The sequence below is a fragment of the Electrophorus electricus genome, chromosome 16 (genome assembly GCF_013358815.1).
Source record: "Electrophorus electricus isolate fEleEle1 chromosome 16, fEleEle1.pri, whole genome shotgun sequence".
NCBI lineage: Eukaryota > Metazoa > Chordata > Actinopteri > Gymnotiformes > Gymnotidae > Electrophorus > Electrophorus electricus.
In genome coordinates, this window is record NC_049550.1 from 14,167,591 (window position 1) to 14,180,392 (window position 12,802).

A 12,802-nucleotide genomic window follows, 5' to 3' on the forward strand; every position below is an offset into this window, starting at 1 on the left:
ATAGTGTCAGGAGTGTTGCTGTAGGACTATAGTGTCAGGAGTGCTGCTATAGGACTATAGTGTCAGGAGTGCTGCTGTAGGACTATAGTGTCAGGAGTGCTGCTGTAGGACTATAGTGTCAGGAGTGTTGCTATAGGACTATAGTGTCAGGAGTGTTACTGTAGGAATATAGTGTCAGGAGTGCTGCTGTAGGACTATAGTGTCAGGAGTGCTGCTATAGGACTATAGTGTCAGGAGTGTTGCTATAGGACTATAGTGTCAGGAGTGTTGCTATAGGACTATAGTGTCAGGAGTGTTGCTATAGGATTCTCCCCCCACTGTAAATCAGCTGTAGATTTCAGCATTGGTCTCCATTAGCATGGACTCAGGATGAGGCTGTCCCACTTCCCCTGGTTAGTCACACTGTCGATGATCTGCTAGCAACCTGCCCAAACAATCTCTGAAATGTCCAAACATATTCTTCTAATGAAGGGTGTAGAGCAGTATACAACAGCCTTATGCAAAGTTAGCAAGGGCCTTCCCTATGCCAAATGGATACACTAGAAAATGCAAAAAGAAGGCTAAAATTAGACAGAATGAGATGCGAAAGGAACAGGTTCTGAAGAGTGTGTAGGGGTGTGAAGGACAGACACGCCTTCACACTCGTCCTCCCATCCATCCCTCCATCCTGGATCTCTTCTTTTCCATCCTCTCCCTAGTGAGTAATTCCTGCTAGTATCATATTTCCTGATTATCGTTGTCTGATGGCCCTCCTGGTGATTTGCTGTCTAAGATGGGATCACAGGTCACAGGTGTGTCATGTGTGTGTGTGTGTGTGTGTGTGTGTGTGTGTGTGTGTGTGTGTGTATGCATGCATCACAAACTCTTTAAAAGTCACATTCACATTCACCACTGTGCAAGGTCTTGTTAAGCTGTTGCTGGGTTCTAACCCCTCCCCCTTGTTAATGATCTTGTCTGCTTATCGTTTATGTTCTTGGGCTGTTTTTAACCTTGCTTTTTTCCTGTTTGCCCCGGTGATGTTTGGACACTTCAGCTCTGTAATTTGGATGATCTGGTTTGGCTCTGGCTGCCCCCTGTGAGAGTGCTCCTCCTAACTACATGTCTATTTTTTACATTTGGATTGGATGTTTAAACTTGTCGTTTGCCTGCATATGCTTCCTCTACCTGTCGGAGCCTTTACAAAATCATTTTAGGAGCTATTTGCGCAGAAATAACTAGAGATAACTCCAAAGACTTCACAAACATTTCTCTTCAATTGTTTCTTTTGTTTGCTGAACAGATGTTTAAATTGTCAGATTTTCAGTTAGCATGGTGCTTTTACCTCCAAGTGAACTATCAAGTTAAATTATTTGTGTGTGTGCGTGTTTGTCTCCATGTTTGCTTGTGTTTTGTGCTTTTTGATTTTGTCAGACACACAAGTTAATTCAATCTTTATTTCTATATGATGAGATTGCTTTATTAATCTCCAGCTTCTATGGCCATCTTGTGTTCTTACAACTCTGCAGTAAAGCGATGCCGCTCAGGGCTCACCTTTGTCTCGTCACATGCCAGCGTGCTCGTCTCATTAGGGGCTCACATTTGTCTCATCACACGCCAGAGTGCTCTTCTCATTCGGGGCTCATCTTTGTCTCGTCACATGCCAGCATGTTTCCTCATCCCCTCACCTCGCGTCCTTGACCTAGGGTGCAGGCCCAAAATCACACCCTCATCTCCTTCCCATGTTTCCTTGCCTTGTTATAAGGGTCAGAGTCCACAAAGCAGACGTCGGAGGGAGGGACGGAGAATAGATGGGGTCCTGACAGGAAGTAAACGTGGATTTGACCTCCACTGTGAAGCCCATTATGTGAGGTGTATGTGGTGTAAACATCAAACAAAAATCTGCAGCCATCTTCAAACAATTCAGTATATAATTATAGATCAACACTGGTACATACAACACTGCAGACTTATTTTTATTTTTTATCTTTCATGAGTGATGATAGAGGTTGTATGCAAACGTAACTGACCGCATTAAGCTCAATAAGATCTAGTGTGGTATTATATCTGTGGACTAGGTGAAATACATTGACACAAATGCCGTAGCCTGACATTTTAAATCGAGTGTGAGAGGAACCTGTAAACTAGTATGGCTTTCAGTGCAGTCGTCCAGGGTGGTCGTTTAATGGACACACATATGCCTCCTGCAACATAGCTCATATGAAGATAGAGGTCACCTCTGAGGGCAGTGTTATCATTCCCCACTCATCTTCGTCACTATTACTAAACACAAGTGAATGCGGAAAGGTTTCCAGTTCATGAGAAGACAAGGTGATTAGGAAAGGAAAATGATGATGATGATGATGATGATGATGATGATGATGATGATGATGATGATGACAAACCTGGTCATTGTGAGGGGATGGTGCCATGAAAGTGCTTCACTCTTTATATATATAAGATATATAAAAGATAACACTTTATTTATCCTGAAGGAAATTGCAGCATCTCAGTACTGTGCAAACTGACCAAGAGACAACATATATTGTATCAGAATAAATAGGGCAGGGTTGTAGAAGTGAATTACAGAAGTACAGAAGTGTGGTAGAGATGAAAAATAAACTTTAATATAAGAAGAGTCAGCGGGGTTTATATACATAAATATAAATATAAATGATGTACATGATTTATGCGAGAACAGTCATGGAAGGTGTTCTAAGGACTGCAAACATCAGTACTGCACTAACATTTTAAGTGATACAACATATGATAAAACAAGGGAGAAATGAGTGTGGTGTGTATATGATAGTATTACCGGACATGTAAGAGTGTGGTGTTTATATATAATAGTATTACTGGACGTGTAAGAGTGTGGTGTTTATATATAATAGTATTACTGGACGTGTAAGAGTGTGGTGTTTATATATAATAGTATTACTGGACGTGTAAGAGTGTGGTGTGTGTATGATAATATTACTGGACGTGTAAGAGTGTGGTGTGTGTATGATAGTATTACTGGACGTGTAAGAGTGTGGTGTGTGTATGATAGTATTACTGGACGTGTAAGAGTGTGGTGTGTGTATGATAATATTACTGGACGTGTAAGAGTGTGGTGTGTATATATAATAGTATTACTGGACGTGTAAGAGTGTGGTGTGTATATGATAATATTACTGGACGTGTAAGAGTGTGGTGTGTGTATGATAGTATTACTGGACGTGTAAGAGTGTGGTGTGTATATATAATAGTATTACTGGACGTGTAAGAGTGTGGTGTGTGTATGATAGTATTACTGGACGTGTAAGAGTGTGGTGTGTATATATAATAGTATTACTGGACGTGTAAGAGTGTGGTGTTTATATATAATAGTATTACTGGACGTGTAAGAGTGTGGTGTTTATATATAATAGTATTACTGGACGTGTAAGAGTGTGGTGTTTATATATAATAGTATTACTGGACGTGTAAGAGTGTGGTGTGTGTATGATAGTATTACTGGACGTGTAAGAGTGTGGTGTGTGTATGATAGTATTACTGGACGTGTAAGAGTGTGGTGTGTGTATGATAGTATTACTGGACGTGTAAGAGTGTGGTGTGTGTATGATAGTATTACTGGACGTGTAAGAGTGTGGTGTGTGTATGATAGTATTACTGGACGTGTAAGAGTGTAGTGTGTGTATGATAATATTACTGGACGTGTAAGAGTGTGGTGTGTATATATAATAATATTACTGGACATGTAAGAGTGTGGTGTGTGTATGATAATATTACTGGACGTGTAAGAGTGTGGTGTGTGTATGATAGTATTACTGGACATGTAAGAGTGTGGTGTGTGTATGATAGTATTACTGGACGTGTAAGAGTGTGGTGTGTGTATGATAGTATTACTGGACGTGTAAGAGTGTGGTGTGTGTATGATAATATTACTGGACGTGTAAGAGTGTGGTGTGTGTATGATAATATTACTGGACGTGTAAGAGTGTGGTGTGTATATGATAATATTACTGGACGTGTAAGAGTGTGGTGTGTGTATGATAATATTACTGGACGTGTAAGAGTGTGGTGTGTATATGATAGTATTACTGGACGTGTAAGAGTGTGGTGTGTGTATGATAGTATTACTGGACGTGTAAGAGTGTGGTGTGTGTATGATAGTATTACTGGACGTGTAAGAGTGTGGTGTGTGTATGATAGTATTACTGGACGTGTAAGAGTGTGGTGTGTATATGATAATATTACTGGACGTGTAAGAGTGTGGTGTGTGTATGATAGTATTGCTGGACGTGTAAGAGTGTGGTGTGTGTATGATAATATTACTGGACGTGTAAGAGTGTGGTGTGTGTATGATAATATTACTGGACGTGTAAGAGTGTGGTGTGTATATGATAGTATTACTGGACGTGTAAGAGTGTGGTGTGTGTATGATAGTATTACTGGACGTGTAAGAGTGTGGTGGTATCTCAGCACAGTTCAGGCAGCAGGAGATCAGCAGGTAGTGTCCCTGCACTGAGAACACTCATTGTGAAGGACACTCGTGGTAGAGGACACTCTCATGTATAGGGGTGTGATGCACTGTCCATAATGGTCAGCACCTTATTAAGAGTACATTTTTCTGCCACAACCTCCAGAGTGCCCAGTTTGACTCCTACCTTCCTGATCATTTTACATATATATGTGTAAATATATATAATTGAAAATTTGAAAATACAAGCCCCAAAGTAGAAACTCAATGCAACAATAAGGAATATACCTCAGACCGCACAGGTTAGGAAACTTGAGTACACCTGTGTTTTCCAAATAGCATAATTGCATAAATGACCTTTCCATAGCAGAACCTTCCATAGTTTTGGACCTATGGTTCCACAGGGAACAGAACTGCCTGAGCTGATACATAATTTGATTGTGAATCTTCACAAGGCTAGAAAAGGATAAAGAAGATCTGTTGAAACACAGTCGTAGCAGAAATCAGATGGTCTAGAACAAGCCAAAGTACCACTAACGAAAACTGCAAAGGCCGTACAATGATGCCATAGACAGTGAGCTAGTCCAGCTCTGAAAAACAGAGGGTCAAGGGCTTGCTACAGGGACCGTCAATGAAAATCACTGTTTCTGTGACAGCTCAGTGTGAAGGATGTTGCATAAAGTCTGTCTCTATTAACGACGTCTAAGAAAAAACCCTTGCCCTTGTCTTTTGAGAGAGACATGAACATGGTAAGAAGCCCGATGAATATTTGTTAGCACATTCTTTGGTCAGATGAGACCAAGATGTTCGGCGTAAACATAGCCAGGAGTACCGCAGCGGACGCACAGTCCTGACGGTGACGCACTAAGGGGGGAGTGTGATGTGGGGCTGCATGAGTGTAAGGTGTTGTGGAGATGACATTTATAGGTGGTACCACGAATGCCTGTGGATGTACCACAATACTGGCTGGCCAGATGACTCCAACAGAAGCTTGGCAGAAAAAGAATATTCTAGAAGATAATAATCCAAAACTCGCTGCCAAAGTCACACATGGGTTCCTAAAGAAGATAAAAGTGAAAACTATCACCTGCCCCAGTGTGCTGCCTGACTAGACTCTAATAGAACATCTTTGCTGCATTTTAATATGAAAGGTAGAGGAACACAAGCCCCTCCACCAGCAGGAAAAATGGGCTCTGAAGAACAGCGGAGCGTCTCATCAGAAATGTGGGCCACCCTGGTGTGCTCCATGCTTAAGAGGACTGATTCTGTCATCACAAATACAGATGGACATACAAAGTACTGAAAAAATATATATAGCAATGAAAGGTGTACTGACCTCTGCTGTATTGAGTTCCTACAGTGGGGGCTGGATTTCTAATATAATACATCTAAACTGTTAGTGGTTCATTTTATATAAGAACATATATCCTACTGTTCAATTACTGTAAGATAGTCCAATTTTGATTCAATTGTGACTGACATTTAAATTATGCTGCCTAGGGGTGTTCTCACCTCTGATGCACGCCACGTTTTTATAATGTGTGCAGAAATATATCATTTCATTTAATCGTGTCCTCCTGCATGAGTAGAAGAGAAATAAATAAATATTAAAACGCCTTTGAACAAGAGAAGGGAACGCTTTCCTCGTGAACGTGCTGCAGATTCATGAGCTTATCAGCCTTTCCTCTGGGTTTATGGCATGCACATCCGTGCGCACTCCCCCGGGAGCATCCCGATACTGTTCCTCCTTTCCTGTATGTTTCCTTCCCAATCTCTTTGCAGCGTAGTTCAAAGGTCACAAAGCAGGTGACCTGGGCGAGGGAAGGCAGCGAGTAGTGACCTCCAGGCGTGAGCCCACCTCATCGTGTCTGCGTGGTCTAAGCTCAGCGTGACCGGCGACCAGTCAGAAGCTGCCGGCTGAGCTGAAGCCGATGAGCAAAACGAACGCACACAACATATGATTCCAAACTACAAGAACGGGCAAACTACACGAACTGATGTTTGTAATTTGTACAGCGGAGTCTGGTTCAATAATTAATCAACCAGCCAAGCTTTGGGGTGTGATGTGATGCGCAGCTGACTGTTACCACTCTTGACAAGGATGCACAGTGACAGGAGCGATTCCAGAGCTGCCTATTAGATCCGTTAGAGTGCCCCAAAGCTCCAGGAGACTGTGCTAACTCCATCAAGAATGCCCTTTCCCTACTCCGGACCCTGCACAACCTCCATATGTCATACGTCATGCCTCTTCACTCTGTGTGCGTCTGTATATATATATCCTCTCTAAGCAGTCAGAGGTCTGGCCTTACCCATAATTCCTGGGGAAGAGTTGTCAACTCTGGTCATTTCTTCTTCACCCACAAACAGCTATAGTCCTACTGTCCTCCTATTTTACTGGCATAAATTATATAAATTATACTGCTACCACAGCAATTAACATAAAACAGTGAAGAGCACCAAAACTTTGTATTTCATTTTTCTTTAAACCTTTTCTCTTCTCCGCTCACTTGTTCTTTCTCATTCTCTCTCGCTGCATATTCTTCCTCTTCACCCCGCTGTTGTAAAGACCTGAAGCCACTGGCATGCATTAACTGCTGCGTAATCCTGTTAAGTAGCCAATAAAGTGTCCTGATGGCAAAAAACAAACCTAACAAACCAATGGGACAATTATTCATAATTATAATCTTAATTATTCATGAAACCCCCATTGTTAGGCTTCTTTAATTAAAGCCAATTAAATTAGCGCAAGCAGCGGTGGCTCCCACACTAACGAGCTCTCTGACAAGTTCCGCCGGAGCATCAGGCAGCCTCTACATTATAATCTGTATTATAATCTATACTCTCCCTGAGCTGATGCACGTTCATCCCAAGGATAAACGAAATAGCCAGTGCACGGTAAGAACAAGGAAAAGGCCACCTTATTTATACGGCACAATGTGCAGTTGAAAGATTCCAACAAGACTGCAGTGAGTGCAGCAGGGAGGGGAAAAGGACAAAATGTTTCCCCATGAAGAAAAGATGACAGAAAGGGCAGCGCAGCGCGGCGAAGGCACGGCGTGCGAAAGGCAGGGCAGACGGCGCGGCGCCGACGAGCAGGCTACACTCGGGCCGTGGCGAGTGGCGTGGTACAGGCGAGCACTGGACTCCTGTGGGCTTAAATAGAGGGAGAAACATGATTAGTACTCATGAGATTTTGTGTGTGTGTGCGTGTGTGTGTGTGTCTCGGGCTGGGTGCCTGATGCACTATGATAACTGCTTTCCACTGTACTATGAATAAATGGTAACATAACTATATTTATTTACAGCATGTAATATAATATATATCAGGTGTAATATAAGCATGTAGTATCTCTGGTGCTGTATGAACTAAACCAGATCCCCCAGTGGCTGCTAGCAACTCAACAAATTGCTTTACTGGGTCAAAACCAGATGGTGGAGTCAAAAAGATGTAATCTTGCATATGGGAAACTAATGCAGGCTCTGTTTGTTACTGTTTGTGTGGTGCTGGCAACATGCGCACACACACACACACACACACACACACTAATACAGGCTCTGTTTGTGTGGTGACTGGGATTTGTGTGGTGTTGGCAACATATACACGCACACACACGCACACACACACACGCACACACACACACACACACACACACACACACTAATGCAGGCTCTGTTTGTGTGGTGACTGGGATTTGTGTGGTGTTGGCAACATATACACACACACACACACACACACACACACACACTAATGCAGGCTCTGTTTGTGTGGTGAGTGGGATTTGTGTGGTGCTGGCAACATTCATACAGGATATTACGTAGTCACACTGATCTAGAGACACATTTGTTCACTCTGCTAATGCCAAAACACTTTGCAGTTTTCAAACTGCAGTTCTTTTTCTTTATTTTATTCAACACTTGACTATACAGAAATAAAGCCTTTTCGGATTTTACACACACACACACACGTACACTTTCAACCGCCATTTCAAACCAGTGAGAGGAATGATCTCTATGAAAACAATAAAGACACAGTCAACAAACACTGGGAACCAAACATGCAAGTAGACTTTCCAAGAGATGCTTATGGTATGAGAAGGGTGATTTAGTAACTGTCTCTCTGCATTCATTCCAGAAACAAGATGATTCTAAATGAAAATAAAAACACAATCTCAATCAACTGCTGCATGTTAATGGGAGTAATTTGTCATAATTCATGCAAATAACTCAAGTTAATAATCAGATGGAAATGAAAAAGATATGGCACAGAGTATGCTCAATGGAAAATTATAATTATGATAAATGATCATTAGTTTTCAAAAAATGTTGTGGTGTGTGTGTGTGCGTGTGGAGTTATGTTTACAGCAGGCTATTTATAATTGATGACCAGGACACATTTGCATCATCTGTCGCAGGTCTGATTCCAGGTCTGACACACACGCAATACACACATATGAGTGCGGGGTTAGTCCTTAGACACAGCTATCCAGGATGCTGTGCGCAAATTGGCTGCCGCTTCTCATCAGGTGTGTGAGCGTGTAAAACAAATCATTCTTGAGTTTGAGAAAGGCGCTATATAAATGCAACTAATAATGTTAATATATTTAGTATTATTTGTTCTAGTGTAGTGGGTAAAACCACTGCCTCCCCTGTGGTAGACTGAGATTCAGTTCTCCCTCTGGGCAAGTGCACCACACTGTACTAATAAGTGTCCTTGAGCGAGTCCTAACGCTACATTCACCTTCCTATCTATGTAGCACGGCGAAAGCTGGAAGTCCCTCTGGATCAGGGCATCCAAATGTAAATGTACTGAATCCCTGATTTCTTCATTACAAAGCCATGTAATAAGTAGAACATGTATATCACTGTAGGTCTGACACTAAAGACCGAAAGAATGACAGAAGCAAAGAAGAAGAGAAAGACACACACAGTATTTGTGTGTGTGTGTGTGTTTGTGTAGTTCATTGTTTGAGTGTGAGTGTTTTCAGTTCACACTGTGTGTATTCATCTATGGAAATAACCCTCCACAAATTAGCTGCTTCTCAGAGTCCGATCAGAGGAACCAAAAGCAAGCGGGAGGGCCAAAGGAAACAGACGGAGATCTTGTGAGGTGAATGACTCTGTCTGCATGCTCTGGTAAACATGTTCTTATTTCTGCAGCAACTATATTTGAAAGAGAGAGAGAGAGAAGAGGGAGAGAAGAGGGAGTGGATGGAATCAAATCAAATCATAAACTGAATGAGAATTCCTTCATTTCATCTATTGGCAAATGTGTTTCCCACAAGTACATTTTATTCTCAGAATACAGAAATATTCCTGCAGAATAAAGGGCGGTTGGACCCATCAACCCTCTCATCCTTCACACTCTTCTCTGCAGACACAAACCTTTAGACACCAAGACCTTAAAGGAATGAATGCCCATGACAGGTGTTCTGTTACTGCTGCCATGTGCTGTTATTGCTGCCATGTGTTATGTTACTACTGCCATGTGTTCTGTTACTGCTGCCATGTGTTCTGTTACTGCTGCCATGTGTTGTTACTACTGCCATGTGTTCTGTTACTGCTGCCATGTGTTCTGTTACTGCTGCCATGTGTTGTTATTGCTGCCATGTGTTCTGTTACTACTGCCATGTGTTCTGTTACTGCTGCCATGTGTTCTGTTACTGCTGCCATGTGTTGTTATTGCTGCCATGTGTTCTGTTACTACTGCCATGTGTTGTTACTGCTGCCATGTGTTCTGTTACTGCTGCCATGTGTTGTTATTGCTGCCATGTGTTCTGTTACTGCTGCCATATGTTCTGTTACTGCTGCCATGTGCTGTTATTGCTGCCATGTGTTCTGTTACTGCTGCCATGTGTTCTGTTACTGCTGCCATGTGTTGTTACTGCTGCCATGTGTTCTGTTACTGCTGCCATGTGTTCTGTTACTGCTGCCATGTGTTCTGTTACTACTGCCATGTGTTCTGTTACTGCTGCCATGTGTTCTGTTACTGCTGCCATGTGTTGTTATTGCTGCCATGTGTTCTGTTACTACTGCCATGTGTTGTTACTGCTGCCATGTGTTGTTATTGCTGCCATGTGTTCTGTTACTGCTGCCATATGTTCTGTTACTGCTGCCATGTGTTGTTATTGCTGCCATGTGTTCTGTTACTGCTGCCATGTGTTCTGTTACTGCTGCCATGTGTTGTTACTGCTGCCATGTGTTCTGTTACTGCTGCCATGTGTTCTGTTACTGCTTCCCTCATAGAACTTAATGATGGCTGTTATTTGCTTTCCTTTTTTATAAGCAGAAACATGACTATAAATCCTGCATCATGATATTTATATACTTTTATTTTGTTACCTGTCATTTCATCACCTACCTGTGGTTCTCTCTCTCTCACAAACACACACACACACACAGCATGAATGTTAAAGGTCTCTCTAGTTTAGGGTGCAGTAAGTTTGCTTAATGACTTCACGCTAATTTTTCAACTCAGTTGAACACTTGTTGATCACCTACTCAAACCCATGATTGTATGGGTGTGCACGTGCGTGTGCCAGAGTGCGTAACAGACCTCGTGCACATGCACGTATGAGCTTGTGACTGAGTTTGTATATATTAATGGTGCGATTTGGCTGTGTGGTTCTGCAGCCAGAGGTGGACAGATGCCAGCGCCTCTGATTGGTCACTGATAAAGAAAAAACCTGGATGGACTTGCTCCTCTCCTCTCCCCTGCTCATTCTTCATTTCCTTCTCTTTCTCTCTCTCTCTCTTCTCCTCGTGCACCTGTCTGATCTTAATCAGAAAAAAAAAACAGGTCTGAATCTTCTTACAAGTGTTTCAATGTCAGGAAATGCAAAGACTTACACAGAGAGAGAGAGAGATACAAGTTTTCCACTTTTGAAATAAAATTCTTACAAACTTACTATTGTGGTTAAAATGTTACTCCTCTGATCTCTCTCTGTCTAACCTTCACACACAGGCTTATAATACCAACACACACCCTCACACACAGAATGTGCTCCTGTTTTACTCAATATAAGACACAAATCCCAATGTCCCCCAAGGCCCCATTCACTTTCTTTTCACAGCATCTGGAGGCAATTACCTAAACTGTGTGTGTGTGTGTGTGTGTGTGTGTGTGTGTGTGTGTGTGTGTGTGTGTGTTGCAGCTCTACACCAAATCACTATTCCCAACAGAAACATTCTGAGGTTATTCTGCAAATATCAAAGCACCTGTGCCCATTCAGCTGATAGGATATCATCGCCATGAGGCTAAAAGAAACACATTGGAACCGCAGCCGCCCCAACCAGGTGTATTCCCCAACGCAGGTTGTGTGTATCCTGCCATCTAGTGGTCAGAAGGAGTATGTTCCCGCACTCGCTCCCATGGCTCAGGCCAGCGTAAGGGACCAGCAGAACTGTGAGCGGCTGAGGGCATGCCTCAACCTGCCAGACCTGGTCAGGTCGAATCAGTGAAGACTCAGATCCAGCAGTGCAACAGCCACGTCGAGGTAGGATCCGGTTATGTTTGTACTGACGATGACACCTATGTGTGGAAGTCCCCATAAACACGGGATTTTTAAACATGCACTTTACCATCAGTGCACCTTTTCCGATCTTCTTTTCGAAATGCTGTATACAACTACTCATTTAATTTCATCCAGTAATTCGTGCGTTTAGTTATCGCCTTAGCCCTTTGCTGCCCCCCAGTGGTGAATTATAGATAGCGCATTGGTCAATGACACATGAAAATCGTTTTCAGTAGGTATACTATGAAGATGATGTGCAAAGCAGCAACTCTTTTAGACTCAGCGCAGGATATCTTTGGGTGATTCCACAAAGCGAGTTTATAAAAGCAGTTCTCATCCGAAACATGCCCAATTAAATTAGCCAACCATTAAACCGCAGTCTCACTGGGCTCCACTAACAAAATCCTGGTGCGAACCCACTATTTCAAGATATACTTCTGTAATCGAAGATTACGCACCTGTAGGCAATATTTAAACAGCCTCGACAGGCTATTTCAGATAGAGCATAAAAAACGGCTGCAGAATCAAAACAACGAGCAGTATTTTTTCTCCTGCCGAGTAGGAGCCTTACTCTTACGGCTATATGGAGAATATTAAGACGTTATTACGAGGAAATATTATTAAAGCCAGCTAGGCAGCCAGACCGACAATTGCCTACAGACTAACTGTATAAACGTTATAAATGTTATTAATAACATCCATGAGCATTTTAAAATTGTTATTCGAAATAGTAATATGTAACACAGCTAAAACACTGGCAATCAGCCACTGGCAAAGTAGCGCAAAGTGCTACCGATCGTTCGGGATTCAGTAAGGAATTGACTGTGCCGCCTGGTGCTTGCTGTAGGGCCCC